Source organism: Mirounga angustirostris, unplaced genomic scaffold, assembly GCF_029215605.1.
Source record: "Mirounga angustirostris isolate CCGP_5_RB_7025 unplaced genomic scaffold, mMirAng1.0.hap1 SCAF_6, whole genome shotgun sequence".
NCBI lineage: Eukaryota > Metazoa > Chordata > Mammalia > Carnivora > Phocidae > Mirounga > Mirounga angustirostris.
Window position 1 is genome coordinate 113,756,606 of NW_026991714.1, and position 10,549 is coordinate 113,767,154.

Genomic DNA, 10,549 nt, shown 5'->3' on the forward strand with positions numbered 1-10,549 from the left:
GCAGTACACTCTCTCTAGCCAACTCTTAACCCGCCCTTCAGGGTAAACGCCAGTGCCTCAGGGACCGCCCGAGGCCCCTCCATCCTGGGGAGGCGCCCCCAGGGCTTCAGGGACGCCCTGGCCTCTGAGTGAAAACCAGCCCCATGGTGCTGTGAGGGTTTTATATTCAGGGAGACCTTCCAGAGTAACAGACGAGAGTTGTCCCTTGATGCAAAATCCTCTGGTTTCCTGACCCTGAGTCCAATACTCTGCTCTACACACACAGTGTTTCCAGGCTGTTCTTTCTGGAAGTGTGGGCTGGGGTGGGTGGGGACAGCTGAGCCGGCCTGCATAGGCTGGGGTTGAGGCGGGGAGGACAGCCACCACCCAGAGTGGCCAGAGGCCTAGGGATCGCTACTATACAGCATCGTGGGATGCCGTCAGAGGAGGAAGATTTCGGCCTGCCTCTGGTCACGCGGAATGAGCGAGGGCCTACTCCTGCCTTTGGGGGCCCAGACTCCCCATCTTCCTTGGCAGTCCTTGGGTCAGAAGCAAGGTGCCCTCATTGGTGGGGCGTCTTGGGACTTCAGCTGCCCATGCCCATGTGCGTGTTGGGGAGGTGCCCGCACCATGGCATGAGTGTGTCTGGGAAGTAGGTACCCTCCAGGAGGCTGTAGTCAAAGTCTAGTTATGAGGATGACCTTAGATAGGACTAGCCTGGTGGGCCCTGAGCAGAGCCCGGAGAGCCATGCCGGGCCCTGAGACCAGGACAGGCCACAGAGATTGGTGCAGAAGAGACCTGGCCCTCTGAGGGTCTACGGTGCACAGTGACCCAGGAGGTCACTGGAGGAGACCAGGCCCCAACAGTGCTTGTGCTCTCTTCTCAGGCTCTGTTCTGACCTCTCCAGCAGCCAGGACCTCACCTTCTTTCCCAAGCCCATCTCTTGCTTCCCTTCTGGGATATCCCACACCCTTTGCCATCCATTTTAGTCTCATTATTACCACCCTAACTGGCCCCCAGGCCTCCTTCTTAGGCCCTCTGTTCTTCCCTCTCCTTGTTAGTGGTTCTGAACCTTGGCTGCCCTTTGGAATCACTTGGGCGCCTCCCACCCCAGAGACGAAAGCCCAAGACCCCCACCTGCCCCTGCAGGGTCCCTGGGGTCCACAGCCCCATCCCTGGATCATCCACTGGGTCCCCCATACCGTGGGCCCCTGTCCTCATGCCAATTCTGGAGCCTCTCACCTGCCCACTTGTACCCACATTTTGCCCTTGTGCTTATTTCCCCCTCCTGAATGGCCTTTCCTCACTCCTGGGTAGATGTGGGCAGCTCGCTGGCCCTGGATGTGGGCTTCCATCCCATCCGCAGGGACCCCTATCTCTGGATCACCTGGCCAGAGATGGCCCGTGGTGTCACTGAGTCCGGCAGGAAAAGGGTGTCTGAAACCACACTGCTCCCTGAGCCCTGATGAGTGAGCCCTGGCCTGGGGGTCAGATGGAACAGACAGCTAGGCACCCCCTGGGGTGCCTATCTGAATACTCTGTGCGGGCTCCTCATGGGGGAAATCATGGTAGCCTGTCCTTCCCACAGCCCGGGCAGACGGTGTGAAGACCACACCCAGCCACAAGGCTGGCAGAAGCTGGCCCAGTACCTGGGGGTGCTGCATACCTAGCCAGGCTGAGCTAGACTTCTCTTGAGCAATGTTATGATCTTCCTGTGGGCTACCAAGATCCCCGGCTGCATATTTCACTCATGGCACAAAGGGTGACGGGAGCTGCTGTGTTTCCACTCAGCTGAGAGAGGGTGTGGGAGGGTACCGCGTGGGCGTGGGCGCCGTGGGAGCCTTGGGGCTGGTATGAAGGCAACACACGCAGAGGGTGGCCTTCTCTGGAAAGGTGTGTGGGCCAAGGAAGGGGTTTTTAAGGAAGGAGGGCATTAAACGTGTTTAAAGGCTCTTTGGGTGTAGAGAAGGAGTGAAAATGCAAGAGAGAGAACAGAACAGGGACACCAGTTCCATAAGAAGCAGGTGGGGAATGGGAGCCAGGGCATAAGCAGAGACTCTGACATTAGCTAGGAAGGAAAACCCAAACCCTCTGTTGTGACATTTAAGGGAAATGGGCTGGGAATGGGGGCATGTCAGAAAAGAGAGGGCATTCTTTCCATGTGCTCTGAGGTTGTTTTTGTCTGGGGGCGATTGCAGGTGCTGAGCATGGGGTGAAGTAGTGAGGTCAGAGGTAGGCAGAGGTTTGAAATCATCATTGGGATAAAAATTAACCTATGGAAAAAAAAAATTAACCTATGGCTGGTATCCATCTTGAGTATTGATCGTGGACTTGGAGTCACCCTGATGAGTCAGGCCTGAGTGAAGACACCCCTGGTCCAGGAACACGGAGCTTGTTTTAACCAGTTGTGTACAGACCCAGGGACTCATTCTGTCCCATCCAGAGCGCTAGTTCTCCATCCTTGATCAGCCCCACCAGTCCTTCCAGAACCTTCTACAGAGTCTGCTGAATCTCCCTCTTAACAGACCACTCAGTGGGGTTCTCTCCTGGTGTCTGCTCTCTGGCCTGGTGAGTCAGCAAATGTGGTTTTGTTCCTTTGTGTGTTTGAGCTCCAGTGCTTTTGTTTTATCCTTTGACCACTGGGGATAAAAGAATGAGCTGCCATGGCTGTAGCTTCTCATTCTTTCCTCATTTATTAATTTCCCTCTTCTGGTTTCCGTCTCAGTCAACAGGGACGGCATCTGCAGATCTATCTCTCGATTTAGTCCATTTTTTTCTCTTCAATTATGTCGAGTCATATTAGATTTCTAATTTAGTGCCATTTTAAAACTTTGATCGTCTTTAAACTCTACCATTTTCATAATTAGTTGTTCTTGTCTTATAGTTTTTATTTCTTTATTTTGTTTGAACGTTTCACCCACTCTTATTTTAATTTCCCTTTTAGGTTGCTCTATTATCTCTGCTTTCTGGGCCCTGAATTTGTTTCTTTTATCTGCTGGCTCTCCTTGGCTAGATACCTAGGATTCTTTCCCCCCCTTGAGCTCCTCTTTAGCAGGAAATGTTTCCCATGAGACCCCCCAGTACTCTGGTTGGGGGAGGCATCCCAGAGGGACAAGGTCATATTTGGTTTTGCTGGAAGCTGGAGATTCTGTTAGGTCCAGATGGACTTTAACGCTAGCTTCTCAGCTCAGGTTTCCCACACCACGCACACCGCACTGCTGACTTGGGACCCTCATCTCCCACTGGAGCTTGGGGCACGTGGCCCTCCTCTGTGCCCTGGCTTGGGCTCGGGCTGAAGATTTTCATCCTGTTTTATGGGGAGCATTGCCCTCAGCAGCTCTGACATAAAAGGGAGCAGATCCAGCTCTCCATGTGCCTGGGAGCTGAGACTTCACCTCTCAACTCATTGGGTCAGAGGGCCTTGACTCTTTAGCCATAAGTCTTGTGCTCAAGTGTTCAATGCCTAAGCACCACTCACTGTTGTGAATTGACTTAACTTCAGATTTCTTCTTCTTCCTCCTCCTCTTCTTCTTACATTTCTGGCAGTTAGAAAATGGCTTTTCTTATTTTTTAGCTGGAATTTGTGAAGCACTGAGGCTTCAGTGGAGACGGGTGGGCATTAACTTCTGAGGGCACCAGCCTGGCAGGGCTGTATGTTTTCCCCCAGTGGCGTTCAGTAGCCCAGGACAGGCACAAGAAAGGCAAACAATTGGTTTCATCCAGTTGACTCAGAGGTTTTACCCTGAGTGTGTGACACAAAGAAATGGGGCCAAGGAAGAGCAGCATATTGGAGTGAGATTGACCTAGGCGCTGGGCCCTGGGGCCTGTGCTGGAAAGAAAATGGGAATGACTATGGGTGGCAGGTCCTGATGGGGTTAAAAAACAACGGGGTGGGAGTATTAAGTCAATAAACTGGATGTGTACATGGTGTTGGTGAGAGGCAGGTGTCTTAATTGTGCGGTCAGTGGATTACAAGGCTCAGGGTGTGGTCAGGGGTGGGCAGGTGGCTTGCAGTGCAGGGAGGTGGAGGCTGAGAGGTCAAGGATAAGAGGTCATGACATTGGAAGGGACATCCCATGGTGGTCAAGGTTTGCTGGGATGACAGCAGGCACTGGGCTGCATGGCTGTGTCAGCTGAGTATGAGGTCTACAGCTAAAGGGAAAGAGAGGGATGGTTGGGGGAAGAGGGCAGAGAGTGGCACAGCAGAGTGGCAGGGTTCTTCCCTGAGTCCTTGACAGTGAGCGGGGTCCATGCCCTGGGGCCCACTGGGCTCTGGCACAGGGGCTGGAGCGGGCCACTGGCACAGACCTAACCGCCCCAGCTGGGAGTCTGCTCTTAGAACAGGAGGCGATGTGGGAGGCCTGTGGGCTGGAAAAGTGCATGCTGAGGGTTTAGGGCACTGCAGGGTCCCCCCCACCCCCTGCCAAGTACCCTCCCATTTCTCCAGGTTTTAAAGAAATATCAGCAGTCTCCAGAAAAGAGAAAAACAGTGTCACCATTGACGGTGTGACAGAAAATGACACCTACCGGACATGCAATTAACTAAGTAGTGACACAGAAGTCTCCGTATTTGTTCTACGGCTCTCTTAACCCTGACGGTTGAATGGGACTAGTAAACGAATGTAAGCTCTGAGCGCCATCTCCTGGAACAATCTACCACATCACACTGACCTCCCGTCATCCTCATGCCCATCCTCAATGAGGCAACTGAGCACCGAATGCCTGAGGCTACAAGGCAGGAAGGCCCCTGGGGAGGGGGGCCCTGCAGGAGATGCACATCGCCTCCTGTGCCCAGGGGACTTGCGCTGATTGAGCCCCAGCCCATCTTGGAGGGTGCTCCTGGCCCTGGCCCACTGAAAGCAGGGCCCCTGTCCCTAACCTTCTTCCCCTTTATGGCCTCCTGTCTGTGTGGCCAGCACCTCTCACTGCCAGCCATCTGCTTCCTGAGCCAGAGTTTGCTTCCCAGGGATGTCCACCGCCCATGGGTAGCGGGAAAGAAAAAAATGAAATTCAGGATTTCTAGTTACAAGAAATTGCATTTTTGGACTTGAGAATCCCAGGTGACCTTTGGGCTCACAGGCTGCAACACTGGGCATTCTGTATGTCGTTGGAGCCCCAGAATTGCCATAAGGGTCATGAACATGGGCAGGGGCCCCCAGAATGTCGAGGCACCAACACGCTCTTCTTCAGCTCTTCATTTGTCAAAGGAGATGGTGAGTCCCCAGGGTCCCTTCCCGATCTTGCTGTCTGACCTAAGTAATTGGGTCCCGACCCAGCATTGCCTCAAATTCCCAGGGAGCTGTCACGCAGGACCTGCCACGTGGGAGCCCTCACTGGGTGGGTGAGTGCAGGGCACCACGCACATCATCACGCTCAATCTCCACATAGCTGTCGTCTCTACAGAGGGGAGAGTGACCTGCCTGTGGTCACCCAGCTTGTCCTTAACCACGGATCTTTTCACAGGATCCCCCGTGTCCCCCAGAACCCACCCCTTGAAAAGGGACTCCTGACAATATCAGTTGGTAAATGGCTGTTATGGGCTGAATTGTGTCCTCACCAAATTAATCTGTGGATGCCCTAATCCCCTAGTACCTCAGAATGTGACTATATGGAGATGGGGTCTTTAAAGAGATAATAAAATTAAATGAGGTCACTAGGGTGGGCCCTGTTCCAATATGACTGGTGTCCTTAAACAGGGGATGAGGACACGGACACACACAAAGTAGAAGCCTGTGAAGGCGCAGGAGGAGATGGCTGTTTACCAAGCAAGGAGAGAGGCCCCAGCAAGAATGAGACCTGCAGACACCTTGATCTTGGACTTCTAGCCTCCAGAATTGTAAGAAAATGAATTTCTGCTGTTTAAGCCGCCGAGTCTCTGGCACCTTGTTATGCAGCCCGTGCAAACACAGTACCGCTGGATGGAGACGCACTGCACGTCCCGTCTGCGGCTAACTGAGCTCAGACTGCACGTGAGGGACCAGACTTCTCCGTCTCCCCACACTGCGTAAGCCCAGCCTCCCTCCCCCAGCTGGCACAGGCCCAGGCTGTAGGTCAGAGGCAGCAGGAAGGCGTGGGACCCTAAGAGAAGGGGCAGGAGCCGGGGGCAGGTGAGAGCGGACCCCGAGGGGCTCTTACTTGCTCACATGGCTCAGCTTCTTGGGGCATCAGGAAGACAAAGAAAGTGGGAGAAAGGATGTAGGGCAACGAGGGCGCCACTCACGGAGGGACAGTTGGATCAGGCTGCCCAGCATGTGGCAGACAACGTTGGAAGCACCTGCTCAGCCCATGGTCACACCCTCCACCCTGCTCCCACACCCGGTGCTGGGCCTCACAGCAGCCGTGTGCCCACATGCACATCCTTCCCGCATCCACGCGACACTGGACAGCAGCCAGTCAACCTGAGCAGAGGACCGGCAACGACTGGGGCTGTTGGACAGCTAAGTGCACAGGGAGGTGGAGACGGGGGCGAGAGTGCTGGAGGGACAGAGCCCGGAGACCACAAGGCCCAGAGGAGGCCACGTTTGCAGGAGAGCCCGAGAGAGAAGGCATTGTTCCCACGGGCTTTCCAGGGTCTGCTCCCGCGGGGCCTGGCTGCCTCTCTGACCGCAGGTCCGGACCCGCAGCTGTTTTTGCTCTGTTTGGCTGCTCTCTGGTGTGCGGTCAGGCTGTGGTCTCCTGCAGGCAGGGCCCTTATGGCAGGATGCCTCCAACTTTTCCATGGAAATTCCTCGATTGACAGGGGATGTGAACAAGCAGAGGGCACACTCTGAAGTGGTCTGTGAAATTTTTGTAAGCTTTGTGGTTTATCTGAAAGATTCACAATTTCACACTAGAATTCTGCGTATTGAAGAGTGTAGATGTCATATGCTATGAGGGCTCCTCCTCCTCCAGCATTGGGCCAAAGTCCTGTCCTGCAGGAGGCCCTGCATGGCTGTCCCCAAGCCACCCAGTGCCAGCCTTCTGTCCTGGTGGCGCTGGCGAGGCTGGGTCCCAGGGCCCATCACCACCCAGCCTCCCCTCTGGCAGGTGGCCATGGCCCCAGACCTTTGTCCTCACTCCTTGTCCACTCTACCCCCTCTCTCTGAGACACTAAGCACCGCCCCTCAGGAGCTGCTGCCTTGACACAAGGTGGAAGACAGATGGATCTCAGACCACTTGTTTCCCACTGCAAACAGGCCGTACCAAGGGCCTGGAGACCTGCTTGGAGTGTGGAATGGGAAACAGGGAGAGCGAGGGAACTGAGTGGAGGTTTCTGTAGACTACTTTACCACGGGAGCAGATCGCCGAGCACAGCACAGCGAGAAGCACCGGGCAGTGCTTGAGAAATAAAGTTTCCTTCTGCCACCCTGACCGCCTTGACATCCCGAGCCCACTGCACGGACAAGGACAGGGGAGGAGTTGTTACGTGTGCACCCTCTTACATGGAGGCGGGCGTGCGTGCGCCGCGGCTTGCACGCTCATGAAGGAGGTCTGTGGCTGAGCCGGGTGGGGTCTGAGGGAGGCTCCTGGCTTCCAGAAGCACACGCTTTGGCCCAGGCTCAGAGGTCCACTCTGTGTCTACAGGGGCCACTTCACGTGACACCAAGAGGCACTCAGAAAATGTCTAAAGTAAGGAGTAAGCATTGCCCAGTATATTCCGCCTTGTACACGTTTCAGCTCAGGACAGATCCGATGTCAGACTTACTTTCTAAAAATGTCCTACCCTGCCCAAAAACCTCGGGCAGGAGGTGGAGACAGGTGACCTGCAAGTCAGCTGTCAGTGGTGGGCTATGCCCCTTTCCCCTTTGAGAAGGCGAGGAGCCCCCGGTTGATGACAAGCCAGAAGATCTGTTGAGCTAGAACCTGGGACGACAGGGCGGGAGTGTGGGCCCCGGGAAGGGGACTCCAAAGAGACTCCCTTTTCCTGCTGCCTCCGGATACTGTCAGCCCCGGAAGCAAGGCAAGGGTCAGTGGCTGCGGGGGGGCCAGGGGCAGGCCAGTGTTCCTCTCAGATGTCCATGCCTACTTCCCTCCTCAGCTCAGGCATGAGGAAGGAGTGATGAGCCCTATTTCATATTGGCTAAGAGTAAGAAGGCTCTCAGCGTCCGGTAACGAACAGGCATGTTGGTTTCAGTCAGGACGATACCTTTCTCCACGCAGGGTCACAGAGGCTCTGAGACGGGCGCCACCTTATGGTTCTACATGGATATAACGTCGGAGCACGGAGCTAGTTTCAGAAAAGTGTCCTTGGACCTCTCAGGCCGGGGTCATGCTTTCACCAGTTACAGACAAAATACTCCACTTCTCGAGAAGAGATGAAATCTCTCTATACACTTTCATGTTGTTTTAACTCCTTTTATGTCCAATAAAAAAATGTTTCACAAACTTTTCTTGGTATCATGAGTACAACAGACATTCTTTTCCCAATCCTCAAAAGACTGACAGTCGAGGCAGCTTTTTAAAGCTGGATGTGGCGGCTCTTGGCTCATTTGTGCATGAGCCCTAGGCACCAGCAGCTCAGTGAAGAACCAGTGGAACTCATCCCACACTGCACAGGCATTTGTGACCTACCTGTCTGGACCCTTCCCCACGGGGCCGCACAAGGTGTCTGTGGCTGAGCCGGGTGGGGCCACCTGCTAGCCAGGCGTCTGGCGCCCCTCCTTACCACGTTCTGTGTTTACACCGCCCGTGATTTTCACTCTTGTAACACCAGAGTGAACCAAAACATTGACGACGGCCTCACATTCCATGAGGGACGTCATGGAGCAGTTGCTTGCTCTCTTTCAAGCACCTATAGAGTTGCTCTGGAACGGGTCGCGGAACGGGGCTCCAGTGGAACTACCAAGACCCGTGCCACAGGGTTAAGCCTCTTCTTCTACTTCCTCCATTTCGAGTTGGCTTATTTCTCTGAGACACCGTATGCCTGGCATTTTGCCAGGAAAAGCCCTATTATAAACAGCTTGGGAGACGGTTGTGCTGGTGGATGTGCAAAGAGCCCACGATGGGGCAGGAGATGTTCTCTCTCACGGTTCCCATCCTGGCTGGTGGCGGGACACAGATCTGGGGGGGACGGGGAGGTGGGGAAGGGGTCCACGAGAAAGAGCAGCTCCAGATACAAATGCTTTGGAGAGTTACGCTGCAAACAGTCTCCACATACATACACACAAGCCATGCCAGGAAAACCTTTTATTTTTTTAAAAAAATGATGGTCATTGATAACCAGCCACTTTAATCCATACAGATTAAAAACCCAAACCTGACATATTTTTCCCTATGTTTGTCTTACAGAAATTCCACAGAAAAGCATAATTTTGACATTCAAGGATATGAGGATGAAGGCGGAGAGGACTTTAATTTCCTATCAGCGTGGGTTGGAGATGACTGGTTATGTCCTGCCAACAGCTAACGGCAAATAAGGGAGGGTTTACGTTCTCGAGGGAAATGGAGAGGATCCTCTAAAGTTCTTCTGGGCTTAGGGACCATTTGGGGTGTCTGGAAAGAGAAGTTGCCCTGGCAGCTTGGTGAGCTTTAGGGGTGTTTGCCTCTTTCTAGGACACATTCAAAAGTGGGTAGCCAAACTATGAAAACCAAGAACGTGGAGTGAAGGAGGGGAGAAACTAGTCTTTCTCTTTGCATAAAGTTAGGGAACGAGACACAGCATCATATCCATATTTCAGAGACATTTGGGACTTTTTTGGCCAAAACCCCAGGCGCCGCAGCCCTTGGTGACAGATGAAGAGCAGGCTGTGGGGAGTGGGAGGCATCCATGTCTGCATCCACAGGACACCAAGGTGCTTTGTCCTGGCAGGAGCAGTATAGACTGTATGTCTCACACAGTGGAGCGATGTTCTCCAGGTAACAACCTCGTTTGCTGATCAGCAACAGATTCCAACTCCTTTGACTGTAAACCAAGACTCGATACGTATGTCTAATTCAGTGCACAAAGGGCTCTTAATAATCTTGGGGTTTTGGTGCATTAGAGGCTGGGCTAAGAGGGCGGGAGTGACAAAGTGGTCCCATAGACTGCTCGGGTAGGGGGAGAGATCAGCGGCAGCATTCTGGAGGGGATCTGGGAGCACATGGGTGGGGAGTGTTGGTACCGTGAGCAACAGTTGTTGAGGGGGAGGCATGTCTGGGTGGGTGGAGGGCAGATCTTTGGGCAGCAGGGCAACTGCCTGCAGGGGGACTTCATTAGGGTGAAGTTGAAGAACCGACCCTGTAGGGAAGAGAAGAGAGAGACGGTAGCTGAGGAGACACTGGAGCAGAAAGCTATGGTTTCTCCAGCTGCTGGGCCTGCCGAACAGCTTGTCTACTTAAGCCCGTGCTTTTCCTGTTGCCCAGAACCCCGCTGATCCCCCTGCTGGATCTGTGGGGACCTGCTGGTCTCAGAAAGCCCCTTCAGTCCCCACAGGTGCTCCATGTAGTGGGCAGACTTGGGGCTTCCGTGAACCTGTCATTCATTCATTCATTCAGAGGGTTACCTTGAGTTCCTGTGAGTCAAAAAGGGAGCCGACTGCTGCTTTCTCTTACTGAGACTGTCATCATCATCACTCTAATTTTAAAAATCCTTACGAACCCCTTAGAATGATC